The following is a 15911-nucleotide window of genomic DNA, read 5'->3' as shown; positions in this document are numbered from 1 at the left end:
AATCTAACTTTATTATGAACTGTATATATAAACTGCAAAATAGATACCGTATTATTTCGAATTTAAGCTGTCATTTTTATTCAAATATTTAAAACTTAAAACTAGGGTGTGGTTTAAATTCGAAACTATATTTTGTTATTTTCTCCAATTTCTTAATCTTCACTACCTCCCGTTTTAATACGAAGCAATACGGTATTTAAGTAATGTAGCCAAGTTTTATTATAAGAGTTCGAAATATTTATTTTAAATTTCTTGAAAATAAATGTGCAGCAAAACTATAATCAACAAATAACACAACCAACTCTTATTAAATTATATCCTCATTCGTTTCGGCGAGTTTTGTAACAATTACATTTTTAATGTTACAATATTACAAAATGAATACCATTCACGGACAGTATTTTGCATAAAATACAAGTGTGAACAATTCATAACAAAATGCATATTATTTACATTCAGAAACTGTTACCTACTATCAGAAATGGATAACGAACACAATTCTAAAATTCGATTTATTGACTTTTCGTTTAACTTATTGAACTGATGGATGTTTTAACGTACAAAAAAGCGTCACAAAGCAATAAAGTATATTTATTGAAAGTGGGATACAAAAGGAAATAATAGCGAAAGCATGTGGCAGAAAGTATGATACGAAGAAAATGTCATCGATTTTGCATAATACTTAAATGCAGTTACGTCACTTGAGGATCAACTCGCTTCTGAAGTTTGTTGCAAAGACATAAAATATCAAACATCTCCGTTCAGATATAAACGCATTCGAAATGAATGCATTTCTGACGCATTCGTAAAATTTAATTCTTAAATTGATATACTTTTTTGATACTTACCTTTGTTGTTAATAATTGATTATGTTCGATCAGCCGTATGTTTTTCATACCTGTTTACTTGAACTATAGCTTGGTATTCAAGTTATTTACTTTATTATATAAATATAGAAATGGATGTTAAAAAGATCACCAGAACATTATTAAAATTTTAACTCGCTTATAAATGTTGCCATTACAATTCAGAAAAACAGTAAAAAATATTGACTTTATATTGCTGTGGTAACGTGTACAACGGTTATTCTTTTCGTAAAACACATGCAGTCTTGCGACCTGCATAAGCTTCTTATAAAGGTATATGCTACAAGATAACTTATTAGAAATATATTTTCATCATCAGTGTAAGTATAAAGCTTAACTGGCCTGAGATATTTGTGATTTATGCAATTTAAAAATATCTCCTTTACTTGAAATATATAAAATCTACATTTTAAATGATTGCTAAGACTACGTCTATAAAAAAACTTTATGTTTTTGTTTTCAGCTGGCTATGCAATATTAATTTAGTACTTGCTTCATAGACTTATTTTCTAATATTGATCGATTTCCGTACCATCCATGGATCAAGAGAAAATGTGTTTCGCTCTCTAAAAACAACAAATTATTCTTTCTGCAATAATCCGTATGAATGGGATTTAGAAATATAAAATCAAAATTTAAAATATGTGTAAACAAAAAAATTCACATTAAAGTATCGATAAATGGCCAGCTTTTCATCTTCAACTGGGCACAGTGAATGGATTATTCTTCTTCGAACGCTCAAAATATTTGGGATATATACTACAAAAAGAAAACCCCTGAATATAACTGAGCTATTGCACAGCATTTCTCTCAAAGTACTACAGATATTTTGGAACATAACGCTTTTACATATGCTCGTTACTGTGATATATTTACCGTTTGCAAAAAAGTCAAAAACCTATTATGTTCATATAGGAGATTGGTTTTTTATAAATATCTTGAGGTACTACATGATGTGCAGAATCCACGAAATTACCAGTGCGTCTGAAACTATTAACCAGCTCTTGATGAAGACGCCCTCTGCGACGAAATGCAAGTATTTAAAACGTTTAATGGCGATTTTTTGTTTTGTTACCATTTCCTTCGGTTTCTTCAATGTAATTAGAGTGAATCTGTCAAATTCCTTGATCAGCATGATGACAGAAGGCTTCACTTTTGGATTTGTTCAGCGTAATCAATGTGATACTGTTTCTTTAAAGGTATTCATAATAATATCCAGAATATTAACAACCTGTACAATATTTGCTCTTTATACTTTGCCTGCTTTATCAGCGGGAGTTTGTTATCTAGTTCTCAGTGAAATTCGTCTATTGATATATATTTACAATCAGAAACTAGAGCAAATGATAAATCACGGAATAAATGTAGAAGACGTAGTAAAATTTTGTCATTCTTTTTCAAAAGTGGTTTTCTTTATAAAGAATATAAAAAAAAATTTGTCACCCATGGTTTTCCTTTTAGTCAGCATCTGGATAATTAACATTTGTTACAGTGTTACTAAATTAATATCCGAAGCAAGGACTACAGATACAGCTGGAAAGATATCGACCTTGTTCAGCATTATTAATTACAGTTATCAGTTTGTTCTTCTGGCTATTCTGGCATCAAGCGTGTCTGAGAAAATTTCAGAAACTAAATGTATTCTTCTGAAAATAACTCATACCCATCAACAAGCGTTTTATGACCTAACATTTTCTACGAGTATCATTTTCTTAACTTCTGCGTTAGACACTTGGAAAGAAGAAGTGTCTGTAACTGCCTTGGGGTTATTTAAATTAGAACGGAAAACAATACTTGTTGCACTTGGAATTGTAGTGACTTACGAAACTATGCTTCTCAGTCTAATTGAAAAGTTATAAAACTTTCTGCGGATATATCATCGTATTTTTCTTGTTGAATGGTTCTAATTTTGGCGTTTGTCATCTTTTAAACGTTTTCACATTACCAAGTCTTAATGAGAATAATAAATATTAACATAGTAATTTAAATGTGTGACAGCCTTTAAGTTAGTGACTTCAGTTTAAAAATTAGTTAGTGTTCTGCTGTAAAAATATAATATTTAAGAAGGTCAAGGTAATGTTTAAAACTTGGTATTTTCTTGTTAACATGGCACCATATAAGTTTTTGTGACATCTGAAAGTTGCTTATCACCGATTAGGCGATTCACTTTGGCCCTTTTGGTGTCTAAGTCCTGTAGCTGCTTTAACAAGAAGCCTATGGTTTGGTTTATTTGATTATGGCATTCGAGGGCTATCTCGCTTAAGAGGATGGATGCCTTCGTGGAGGACTTTATAATGGAAACTGGCTCGTATACACGTTACACATGGGGAAAACCAGAGAAACCCCTGTGCAGCTAGCCCTTTCGCAGGGATTCGAACCCCAGACAGAACTATCAATGTTCAGCGATTTTACTACTCAGCCGCTGGTGGGCTTAAAAAGAAGGTCCTAAAATTTCTAATTAATAAAACATTTAAACAGAATATTATAATGTTTATGCTGCGTTAAATTTCATATAAATTCCCATTAAATAAGTTGAAAGGTAAGATTAAAATATTAAGGAATGTAACCTTATTTTTGAATAAATCCCCGACTGGAAAACAATTTGTCACATACCAAACAACTAACAGAAATACATCAGAATATGAATTAGAATTTAATTTTAATAAAATTAATTTTCGGAAATTACATTTAAGTAATGCTTGCATTCCTTCACATGAATAATGTCCAGCAAACAAGGGATTTCTACATGAAAGAGCGGCAAAACTAGCTACATGAAAGAGCGGCAAAACTAGCTTCAACTTTCTATGTGTCGTACGGAAGAGAATATACGGTTTAACGTAACTTTTTCGGAACTGTATCTATGTAAACAAATTGAATTTTCTTGGATAAGGATATTAATATAGATTGTATTGAAGTATATTTAAGAATCAGTGAAATATGACTATTGACGTTCGATTAGATAGAAGTAAAAACAGCTCCTGTTAATAAAAATGAAAAAATATATTCTGAACTGAAATGTTCAGAAATAGGAAAGTATAATGGCCATAGAACCTTGCGTGTCCTGATAATAAAAGCGCCTACGAGATATATTCGATATAAGAACGGAAAAGATGAATATCTTCTTTTAGATATCGATAGAAAATCTGATTGCGTAATTTCAACGCAGAGGATGGAACTAAAAGATATCAAATGGTAACGCATTCCAGTGGTGAGTGTGAACAATTGATTGCATTTATAAAAAATTTATGTTTATACATCTATAATTGATTATATAAACAGTAGAAGGTAAAAACGTGTTTCTTATTGTTCAGAATTTTTCAGATGCAGCCAATATTTCGACTGCGTAAGCCCTCTCATTGAAACTTGCATGGCATCTTAAAGATTCCCTTTTAAATTTAGACGTATTTATAAAGATTTGAATGAATTATATCAAATTTCAGATTATTGTTTGTAATTTCTAAGGAAAAAATAACTTCATGTATTTTTGATTTGATGCATTAAGTATATGACTTGCGCTACGATTTTGTTCTTCATGTAGTATTTGTACTATTATACAGTTCTTTTCCTCCGGTAATGATATAGCATACATAGATAGCAAAATATACTACCAATACTATAAACAGCATTGAACAATCGTTCCCTCTCCGTATTTCACGTATTAAGTGAGTACCAATTTCTTTTCAGGCTTCACATATTAAGAAATTTATATAACTTCTCAATAAACGGTAAAAAGCCTGGGATCTACATCAGCAGGAAAGCGTGCATTGTACCTTCGCCCAAAAGTAACAACTATCCCGTAAAGTGCCTGTGTTTGTCGCATCGCACTTAACTGGACATAGTCTCTTCCCAACATATTTGCATAAACTTGGATTCAGTGACACAGACAGATGGGAATGCCTCGAGAACAACAGTCCACAACATAATGTTCGCGAATGTTAGTTCACGGCTTCAGGTCACCTCAAGAAGCTAGCTTCTAACAATTTGGAAGCATACACAGCTAACACACTACAAAATCAAGTAACATTAACAAAAATTAATTGTTCTGTTAAAACCTACTAGGCTATAAATATTAAAATATTTTTCACGGCTACCTACTGTTTGTGGTTTATTAGGTACTTCATGGTTGCAGCATCGATTATGCAATCTACTAGTCCATGATACAATGTATTATATATTGCACTAACTCTACAAATTAACACTAACTCTACACGAATAACCTAGTTCTCAATTCAAATGTGGTTTATTTCACCATAGCGCCTGTAATGTAATATTGTACTTTTATTGTTACCATATTTTGTAAATGTCCGTTCTATATTTTATCTAGCTATAGCAACCTATTTTAATAGAAGTAGTTCATTTAGACAATTTTGTTGTTTTATTGTAAAACTGTGAAATACGTCTATTGCATTTCTCTGTTGACATGATTGTTAGGATGCAGGTTTAATGTGCTTTGCTGCAATTAAACAAACCAAATCAAAGTTATCACAGTTAGGTTTTCCTATAACAGTCTTTTACAATTAAGCATTGTACGTGTATTTTAATGCTCTGGGCGTGTAGTAGATTTAAATATAGTAATGTATAATTATCTTTCATGAAGCTCAGTTTGTATGCGTTTGTAATATGTTACGCAGCTAAAGTATCTTAACGATGTTCATATTAAACATCAATACTAACTGTTGTCGAAGCATAAGCTGTGCTGTAAAAACTGCGAATTACATGAGAAGTGCAATTTAATCAGTAACAGAATTATAGGTTGACCGCTTAGGTTAAATGTATGTTCAGTTAAGACTTGATTTTAAGTTGAAAAATAATGTAAAATGGAAAACTGTGGAGGAAAGTTTAAAGCTAAATGTTCTGTGAGTGAGAATTATCTTATTAAAATTGTTCGAAAAATATTATTCTTATAGTTACACGAAAGTATGTAACAGTTTGAAAAATTAAACAATGGTCCTCTTACTGTCGGCTGAATATATGAAACCACGGAACACTTTGTAATTTGTACCGGGTTTGATCAACATCTTCATAAGGAGAAGGCTATGGCACTTTCCAAGCAACTCGGAGATGAGTGTTTTTTCTGTCCATCGTGATGACCACATTTGCAACTGACCATGTGATGTTCGTACGTTTTTGTTAAGGGCTACTTTTGTCAATTTACTACGTTATTTATATTTAAACATTGTTGTGTTCGCACTGAAATTCCAGTTACGTTGGAAGAAAGAATGATATCAATGAATTAGTGTTTATCAATTTCTGAAAGATAATACAAAAGCAATTATGGTCTCCAAAAATTCCTCGAGAACGTTTTCACGAGTTTCAAGTAACAGAAGTGTAATTTGCAAAAATGATTTTTGCGAACATCTGATTGCAAGAGAAGATGTTTTTGTGGATATAAACGGATATTAACGGGTTAATTTTAAATCGAACTGTTTAAAATCTCCATTTCGTTTATGTCGCCAGATGCAAGGAATTGCAATACATGCAACTACACTAAAACGTTTAAAGGACGAGCGGAAGTTTCGAGTGAAAAATGGATTAAAAACGCATTCAAACATGTTAAGCAAAGTCTGAATGGAGTTCATGTTTGTTGGAATATGATATGTAACAAATTTTGCAACTTGTTGATCTATCTTTATTTGAATGCGAATTTAAATGTATCAATAAACGTATGAAAAATGTTAATACAGTGGATTAAAAACAGAACTTGCCCTTAGACCTTAATTCACTTTTTAAATTTTATATGAATTTTTATATAATATATAATACAAATTAAAAAAGGAAACAAGTTATAATTTTTTAATTTATATTAATTAACGAAATCTGCCAATCTTGTAGTTATGATTTCTTTAATGCTGTCGTAAAAGTGCTGAATACATTTGTTAACATTTTTTAAAAATAATAAATGCTTTAACTGATATAAGTTTCTTACTTCAGATAATCGTAAATTAAAAGAATATAAAAATATAAAAAAATTTAAATGCTTTTAGATTTTATATTACGCCCAAACAGGCGTTTTTTTTTTTCCATTTATAAACACGTGCATGTTTTGAGAGCATTTGGGCTAAAAATATTAAAAAACAGCATATTTTAAAATTTCTGATAGACAGTCCCGCGGGCTGGAGATAAAAATATTTGATTCCGTACCGTGTGTTGCCATTGCTCGCTTTGAAATTGTTTTCTTTAAAAAATTCGTTAGTGTTTAAAAACTATGAAATAGATAATAAAAAACATTCGAAATTCAAGATTCGAGCTTCCAGGTGCCCATATTCGGTTGGATGACTACGTTATCAAAGTTTGATGGCTCTACCTTACTGTTGTTTTTTCACAATGCAATAAACATGCATACATTCGTGCAGGCTCTTCATTATTTAATTTCTTTAAATATAATACATTGCGATAATATTTGATGGCAAAAATTTGAAAAATATTTCGGACGTTTAAAGTAATTCGACGTAAAATGCCGTTTCGAGATTAATAGCCCTTCTGAGCTAATGCCCATTTGGGCTAATAAATAAAAAATAAGTAAAGTAAAAATCATTAACAATTTTTATTCTTCATTGTTCTAAAGATTTATTATTTTTTACAATAGTTTTAAATCCAAACAATGTGTAATTTGTGCCTTTAGAAATTACTGTGATGTGAATGTTTTGTTAGATTATTATAATGCGAGTAAAATGCTCGAACTAAGATGTTTTATTAATATTTAGGTACATTTCCACTTTCATTGAATCGTTTAAAGAAAATCAGGTTTAAAATGCGCAAGAGGTTAATATGTATATTATTTAAAGCATCAATGTACAATACGCAATGAAACGTTATTGATTACATAATGATCAAATGAAGGAGTTATGATTATTTCTGGCTATTCTAACAGTAGAAACTAAAGATAAAGACATTATTAAGATATTATAAAAAGAGGTGATCTTAAAAAACATCAGAATTAGTTATAAATATTGTAAGCTATAACTGTCGTATTTTTGATCCGCTAATATCAAGAAAATATAAAACACATTTTGGAAAGCACCAAATTCAGCATTAAATTACCTTTTCACTTTTTAAATTTTACGTTAATAATTTCAGATTCTTTGATAACAATATTTTAGGAATCTTTCAATTGTGCTTTCTTTAATATAGTGATAGAAATTCCGAATATATTTTCAATAATTTACTTAAACATTTATACAGAAGTTAGAGTAAAAACATAATTTATTTCAAATAACCGTAAACTAAAAATATTTAAAAAGCAGTAAACACTATTTTACTAATTCGTAATTAGGGTTTTATTATTTTAGTTTGGTATTTGTAATTTCAAATATTGCATAATTTGTAATTTTAATATTACATGATTTTTAATTTCAAATACTATTACATAATTACATAATTCAAATATTACTTAATCTTTTTGATAAGTGGAACCCTTTCTAATGTGCACTTTTATCATGGAACCCCTCGTTTGCTTCAGTAGTATGGTTTAAATGCAACGCTCTTGTAAACGGATAATTTGCAACAAAAAATGACAATTATTTAAAATAATATTTATTTGTTTCAAAAAGTAATATAAAAATTAACCCAAAAGTCTTAAAATAACGTATTCACACGAGCTTACTTAAATTTTAATGAGATGAATAGTACTGATTTTTATTATCGTAGATGAACTTAATATAGTAGGCTTTAGGAAGGAGGGAAAGCTGAATTTTCATATTATTGTTGCGTTTTTCTTTTTTCTGACACTAGTTGTTACGTTTTTCTCTCCCTGACACCAGTTGTTACGTTATTTTCTTCCTTCACGTTCGTACGGGGTTTGTAGATTTGGAGTAAATAACTTGATGAGGTATCCAAACACACTTTATTTAGCCAATATTAATCAGGACAGCTCCACTAACACTTTTTTAAGTCGTCCAAAATCTACTATAAACACGCTGGAGCAATCAGCGACACAGCCTTCACACTGTCAGACAATAACAGTGGAGATAGCTTCACTGCAAAGCACCAGAGTACAGTTTCCGACTCTGTTTGGTCGTTCTCGAAACTCCACGTACTCTCAAGACTACGCACTCGAGAATATAAGAGTACAGCTCTCGACTCAGCACAGTCTAAGACAAAACTCGACGATGCACTAATTCGCGATGCACTAAAAGACTCTCTCGATGCACTCGACGACCAACTCGGCGCTAGACCTCGAGACACTCGTTCAATGACTGACTATCAGCTCGCTAGACGCGGCACACACACTAACTGACTGCGGACCAGCAGGGTTTATATAGCTTTCGGCTTGTGTTCGAGAACATTGTGGGCTAAATCGGTAAGAATTCGTTCCAGAAGGTTTTCCATTCATCCATGGTATATTGCCAATTTTATCGCCAAATGGGCGATTTCTAGCCAAATGTGGCAACTTTGCCTTCCCTTGCCATTTTTATGGCAACCCTAAAATTGCTTTGCGGGGAAGCTATCTCACCGCGCCTGTACATTTCGTAACATTATGTTCGTCATATTGCACTATTTATATTTTGTCGTCACTTACAGCTGAGAATCGCGTTTTGTGTAGATGCAAATGGCAAACTTGTCAGCATGTTCTATTTGACAAATTACCATATTTATCCTTTAAACCGCACCAAAATTCTATTAATGGCATTAATTAAAATTTTTCTCGTAATGATGAATCAGATGTGATTTAAACAAAAGTTTCGTTTTTCTTCTGCTGCCATGGTCATAGGTTGTGCAGTAACAATAAAGGATTGCTTAATCCACAATTCATTTTGATAGTTAATCTGCTGTTCATTTGAAAAATGCTGACTAAAAGCTTGACTCAAACCTTTCAGGTACTTGTAGAGACATTAGGTTATTTCGAAGCAGTAGTCCCGACGGCGAGGTAAGACTGTCGCATTTTCATTTACTACACTTTCTTGAATGTTATATATAAAAAAAATAGGCTGCAAGTTTCATGGAACCCTTGAGGGATCTCGTGGAACCCTAAGCTTTCATGGAACACGGTTTAAAAACACTGTGTTAGGTCATCATATTATTATAAATATGAATATTTGAATTTAGTTTTTTTTAATTATTTCATTCAAATATATTTCTTTCATTATTTAATTTTGTGTATGTTCGTAATAACAATAAAACTCACTTTTTCATCATAGGCTGCTTTAGTTTTCACGAAATGCATTTAAATACATTTATTACTTGTTAACCAATTTGGCTAGTTTTTCATTTGTATATACTGCTGATATAAAACATAGACTATTGATACGAGATTTATTTAAAAAATATAATTAGGACGTTTTAAATGAAAATAGTTTATTAATCGTAGTAAATGATTAATGTATTAGAAAAAGTGTTCATTAAATAATTTAGTTTAAACCTAAGTAGCATACTTATAAAGGAATTAAATACTTGGCAGGGGCAAAACATTGATTATAGTCATTTTGATCTTCAGAAACATTTCCCAGTTTTTCATGTACAGAGCGATTTATTTTTCATTTATGCAGTCTATGCTTAAACTACAGTAAATCGTTAACTGTTCTCGCATCGGTTCATACTTAAACAGAAAGTCAACTAAAATGTCCCCAGAAAGTAGAAAAGTTCAAAATACTTTACAGAACACGCTTCCTGAGAGCTTGCATTAATTAATTAAACTATTCGCCATCTATCGGCAGAAATAGTTACAAAAATTTAAAAATTAATTTAATAGAATTTTAGAAGTGGTAGGAAGGACTGGATTGAAACTGAAGTCAGTACCTAAACAAGATGAAAAGTTTCAAGAAAATCTAATTCACCAATGAAAGAAACTTTTCAGATAATTTTTGCAGACACAAAATTCAATATTGTGATTAAATTTCTTTCACTTTACTCCTTTTAGATATAAATACAGCCCTAGTTTTCCCTTCGTTGCAGATTTCTTTGCTCCTGAAGAAGAGGACCTGGAGCTGTTTACCCTGGAAACTGATAGAGTCTTGATTAAAATCTAGGCCAAATAGAAGGCTGTTGCTTTGCCTCATTTTATGTTTTACTTTGGCTTGTTTCTCTTCTGTCTTGACAATGAGCGCAATTGAATTTTATGTTTTACTTTGGCTTGTTTCTCTTCTGTCTTGACAATGAGCGCAATTGAATTTTATGTTTTACTTTGGCTTGTTTCTCTTCTGTCTTGACAATGAGCGCAATTGAATTTTATGTTTTACTTTGGCTTGTTTCTCTTCTGTCTTGACAATGAGCGCAATTGAATTTTATGTTTTACTTTGGCTTGTTTCTCTTCTGTCTTGACAATGAGCGCAATTGAATTTTATGTTTTACTTTGGCTTGTTTCTCTTCTGTCTTGACAATGAGCGCAATTGAATTTTATGTTTTACTTTGGCTTGTTTCTCTTCTGTCTTGACAATGAGCGCAATTGAATTTTGAGGTTGTCATGGATGAAATTCGATTTATGATTTAATATAATAACTAGCACTGTTTCGTTATTTCGATAATTAGGATAAATTGAAAGACTGCTTAAAAAGCTGTCTAATTGACGTTACGTTAATAAATCTTTCAAACTGGAAAACCACAGCATATACCTATTGTTACGAATATTGTACATAGATTTTAGGGCAATTACATATAAAACTGCTGTACTTTTCTGCGCAGTGTAACATGAAAAATCTAAGAGAGTCAGGCTACGCCAGAAAAGTAAAAATACAGGGGCAAATTCATTTAAGATTGAGTAAATGGGTATCTCGGTAATTTGGCGAGATATCCCCAAGCTGGCAACGGTTTTGAAAACTAATTTTTGTAGCCGAATTTGACGAAAAATCGCGAAAAGTCGCCAAACTTGGCGACTATTTGGCGACATTTGGGTATGGTCCTGTATCACCATAATAGTTATTGTAATTCAGTAAATGTAATTGATCATTATATTAGCTGTATAATACGACCATCATATTGCCTCTAGAAATATCTCGGCGGCTGGGTGAAAACTATATAAGGCCGGTTAAAGAATCTGCTTAGCTCAGCGTGAATTCGGAGGTCTGAGAAGTCTCCGGGTAGCATCTGCTTTAGCTGCGCTTTGCATAGCATTATGTTTAACGTTCATTGAAGTGGAACTACTGATCGTATTCTGTGATACTGTGACACCTGTAAGAGTATTTCTGGGAAAATTTCCAGAACCCTGAAATGTTTCCTTTAATAAAATAAATATTATCAGCCTATCATCGGAGCTGTGTGCATTCAATCTATTATGAACCCGAACTCACGCAACACTTTTCGATGTCAGAAGTGGGACTGAAGCGAGAGCGACTGAGTTGGCTGCCTTTGCTGCATTCCAAGAAAAGATGGAAGGCGCCGTCAACTCTCAAAGCAGACATGAAAGCGAGGCAAGAACATATGAAAGCCGGCCAGGAATCTGTTAAAGAAAGAATGAAAGTTATTCAAAAATCTGTTGCAGAAGGGATGAAAGCTGTTCAAAAAATATTGAAACTGGTCAAGCGGAAATGAAAAGAGAAATTACGTGCATAACAGGAAACAAATTCGAAGCTGTGGAAGGCAGATTAGACAATGCTGAAGACAAAATTGAAGAAATTCAGGAAAGAGTATTTGCCGTAGAGCAACAAATCGAAGAAAGGATTTTTGTCGTTCAGTAACAAATCGAACAACAAATTGATGACAGAGTTTCTGCGGTCGCCAAAGAAGTTCATGCTTTAAAGAAATTCGTAGCAACGGCAGGGAGCAATTCTAATCTGTTTAAATTTTTACCCATGCTTGCTCGTTCCTCTCTGGTGATATATATTACGGCAAGACCCTCCTGGAAAAGAAACAATTTTCTATAGTGACGAAAGCGAATGGATGGGATTCTCAAGCTAAAGCCTGTCATCTCGCCGCATCTCTGAGAGCAGACGCTGCGGATATCAAACTCTTCCAGAAAGCCAGACACTAGACTTCGAAGCTGTATCCGGCGCGTTGGAGCTGCGCTTTGATGAGAAGTGCTTCAAAGATTATAGCAGGCTTCAATCAAAATCCAGTCAACAGAACCTCTCCAGAAACTTGCCACGGATGTTCAAAGGCTGTCTCACCTCGCCTTTTCGAAATGCTGTACAGAAACAAGGGAAATTCTGTTCCTGCAGTACTTCATCGATGACATCCGGAATCCTGAAATACAGAAAGCTCTGCGAATGGCCTATTTCAAGGATTTAAAAAGCGCTCTAGAGTACGCTATTCAATTCGAGGCAGCCGAGCAAGCAATTCGTAGAGACTGCCAACCAATCAGAGCTGCTCAAGTCCAAGAGCCAGTGGCTGAACTGACTGCTCGTCTAGACGATTTAATGAAGCAACAGGAGTGGCAACAAACCGACTTTAAAGTGTTGGAACTGTGGTGCTTAAGGCTACGTACAAAGGAACTGCAGAACAGTGGCAAGACGTTTCCCTTAAATCGCCCAGTATGTTTACTCTATTCGAGAAAAATTAATATAATTGCGTTTTCCCGAGTGGCAACGCTTTTTTTTTTATATCGCCGAGTTTTCTGAATAAACTTGAAACATATAATTCTTACGCTTTGCCGAGTGGCAACGCAAAGCTATTAAATCGCTTAGTTTTTCATCAAAAGTTCGTTAAGTTAGCGTAAAATATATGTATACGGAGTCGTGCGGACTCCGCGCGCTTGTTTAACAAACAAACATTCATTTATATAGAGAGAGATTTTATAATCACTAATCAGTCTTTCAAAATTTAAATTTTCCGCTTTGAGACTTCCATTTAAAATAATTCATCAGTAATAGCTTCGAAATTCTACTTATTTAAAAATTTTCTTTTTTATATAGCAAGTATTACTGAAGGTTTTTATTAGAATAACTTAGTATCAGTTTTGCATGATGAAATTGGGCAACATCAAAAACAAGCGAGCGCCAAACGATATATATTGGCGAGAGCAGATTCTACTTAGGTCAGGTAGACTTTGTGTGTAAATAGTTTTTACCCTTGTGAAACGTTTCAGTGTACTGCAAATTGTGTTTTTCATCATTTTACTTGCCAATTATTGCTTATCAAAAGAATAATTTTTATGAAATTTTAAAAATGCCTTACAATACATCCTGCAAGAGATGGCGCAACCAGAGCTCCAGTCAACTAAAATGCTTTTGTTCACTACTAATAGATGGCGCCACACGAGCACCTCATTTGTTCAAAGTTTACTTATTCTACGGACGGCGGCACAGGAGACTCCGTCACAAGTAATCTCTGAGTTCTAGCACAGCATGAGTACAAGTACTTCCATATTATTGGATACAACTTACTCGATTCTTCAAGCATTTAAAAGTCAAGTATCATATATTGGTAAAGCCGTTAATGGTCGATTGCCTCTTCTAAGTGATAAGACATAGACATAGACATATCTACTTAGGTTCAGATGTAGAAGTCCTAAAAAGATTTTATCCTAACGTTGTATTTGTGCTTCATTGTTTTCAGCATGTTACCTTCTTTTATCGAATATGCTCCTGATAATATTACATAATAGGTAAGCCTGAACTTATTTAAAACATATAAATCAATCTCTTATAAGTTCTATATTTCAACACTTCGATTTAAATGTTTTTAAAGATTGTTTACTTTGATTTGTATTGTTTGTGTTCATTTTGTTTGTCTGTTTGTGTTCTATCTGTGTTAAACAAACTCTCTAACTTGTTAAATAAAGATTTCATAGTTTTCTAATTAACGATTCTTTAAGAAATTTGTGCTAAATAGAAGATAGTGTACTCAAACGCCTTAACTGTGTTAAATGCACGACATATCAGTTTTAGCCTTTTCTGCCCTGTTGAATTTCTTACATAATTTAAAACTGGTTCAAAATAGAGAAAGATCAATTTCCTGTTGCATTATTTACGGTCTTACTAAATTCTTAAGAGTATTTCGGTATTAGGAAAAGAAAAAGCAAAGTTGTTTTCTTTTATGAACTAAGATTATATCGTTCCCGCTTTTCATTTTTTTTTTCTTTTTCCCGTTAAAGTAAATTGTATCAACTCACTTATCAAAATAACAACCATAGTTACAAAAGGAGGAGGAGTCAACATTGAACATATATGTACGGTAAGTATATTTAATCTTGTAAAGTCGTATATTCTTAGCTAGCATAAAACGTGCGCGACGTTGAAGACTGTTAGTGAATTATCGCTAAATCTTTTACGAGACTACAAACTCAGGAGACCGGTGTATAGAATCCTTTATTAACTCAAAAAAAGTTTGATAGTCGGCACTCACTCGGACATACAGAAGCCAGCAGTTTTGGCTTAAATCAAAAGGTACTGAACAAATTTAAAATTGATCAAGTTTAAATATAGCTTAGCCCACCAGCGGCCGAGCGGTAAAGTCGCTGAACACTGGTAGTTCGGTCCGAGGTTCGAATCCCGCGAACGGGCTGGCTGCTTGGGCGTTTTCGTGGTTTTCTCCATGTGTAACGTGTATACGAGCCAGTTTCCCTTAGAAAGTCCTTCACGAAGCCATCCCTCCCCTTAGGCAGATAGCCCTCGAGGCTTTGCCACAATCACACACACATTAAATATAGCTTAACGGCTTCACAGATTAAGAATCGCGCTAGCTGGCTCTGACTGGAAGTCCACGTAAACAACGATACGAAATCGGCGTAAGCAAGCTTAATGGCAAGAATAACTCAGTAGAATTCTGTTCACTAGAGAATCAAAGTTAGAAACGTAGCCTTCAAGCAGGCAGAATACGCTTTGATTTCACCCTCCAAAACCTTTCTTTGAATATTTCCTTCTTCCTGCCTATTGCATTCTGGCAGGGACATGAAATGAGGCTTGATAGGAAAGGTACTTAAAGTAACTGGTTGAAAAATTAAATGACATTCTGCAGATTTACGATGTATACATAACACACTGCTACAGTGTGCAAAACTTAATCACTTTTAGTACTTTATTACTTTTTAATTATTAATTTATATTATTTAAAAAATTACATTAATTAAGTATTTTTAATATATCTTGAAGATATATTTAAAAATTTTAAGTTTTTGTTATATTTTATTTATTTTTTTGTTAAGTTTATTATTGTTATGTTTAGTTTATTAGTTAA

Source organism: Stegodyphus dumicola, chromosome 3 (assembly GCF_044657685.1).
Source record: "Stegodyphus dumicola isolate Sdum_Otavi_A_Nest chromosome 3, ASM4465768v1".
Taxonomy (NCBI): Eukaryota; Metazoa; Arthropoda; class Arachnida; order Araneae; family Eresidae; genus Stegodyphus; species Stegodyphus dumicola.
The sequence above is the reverse complement of the archived record's forward strand: the minus strand, read 5'-3'. Positions refer to the sequence as shown.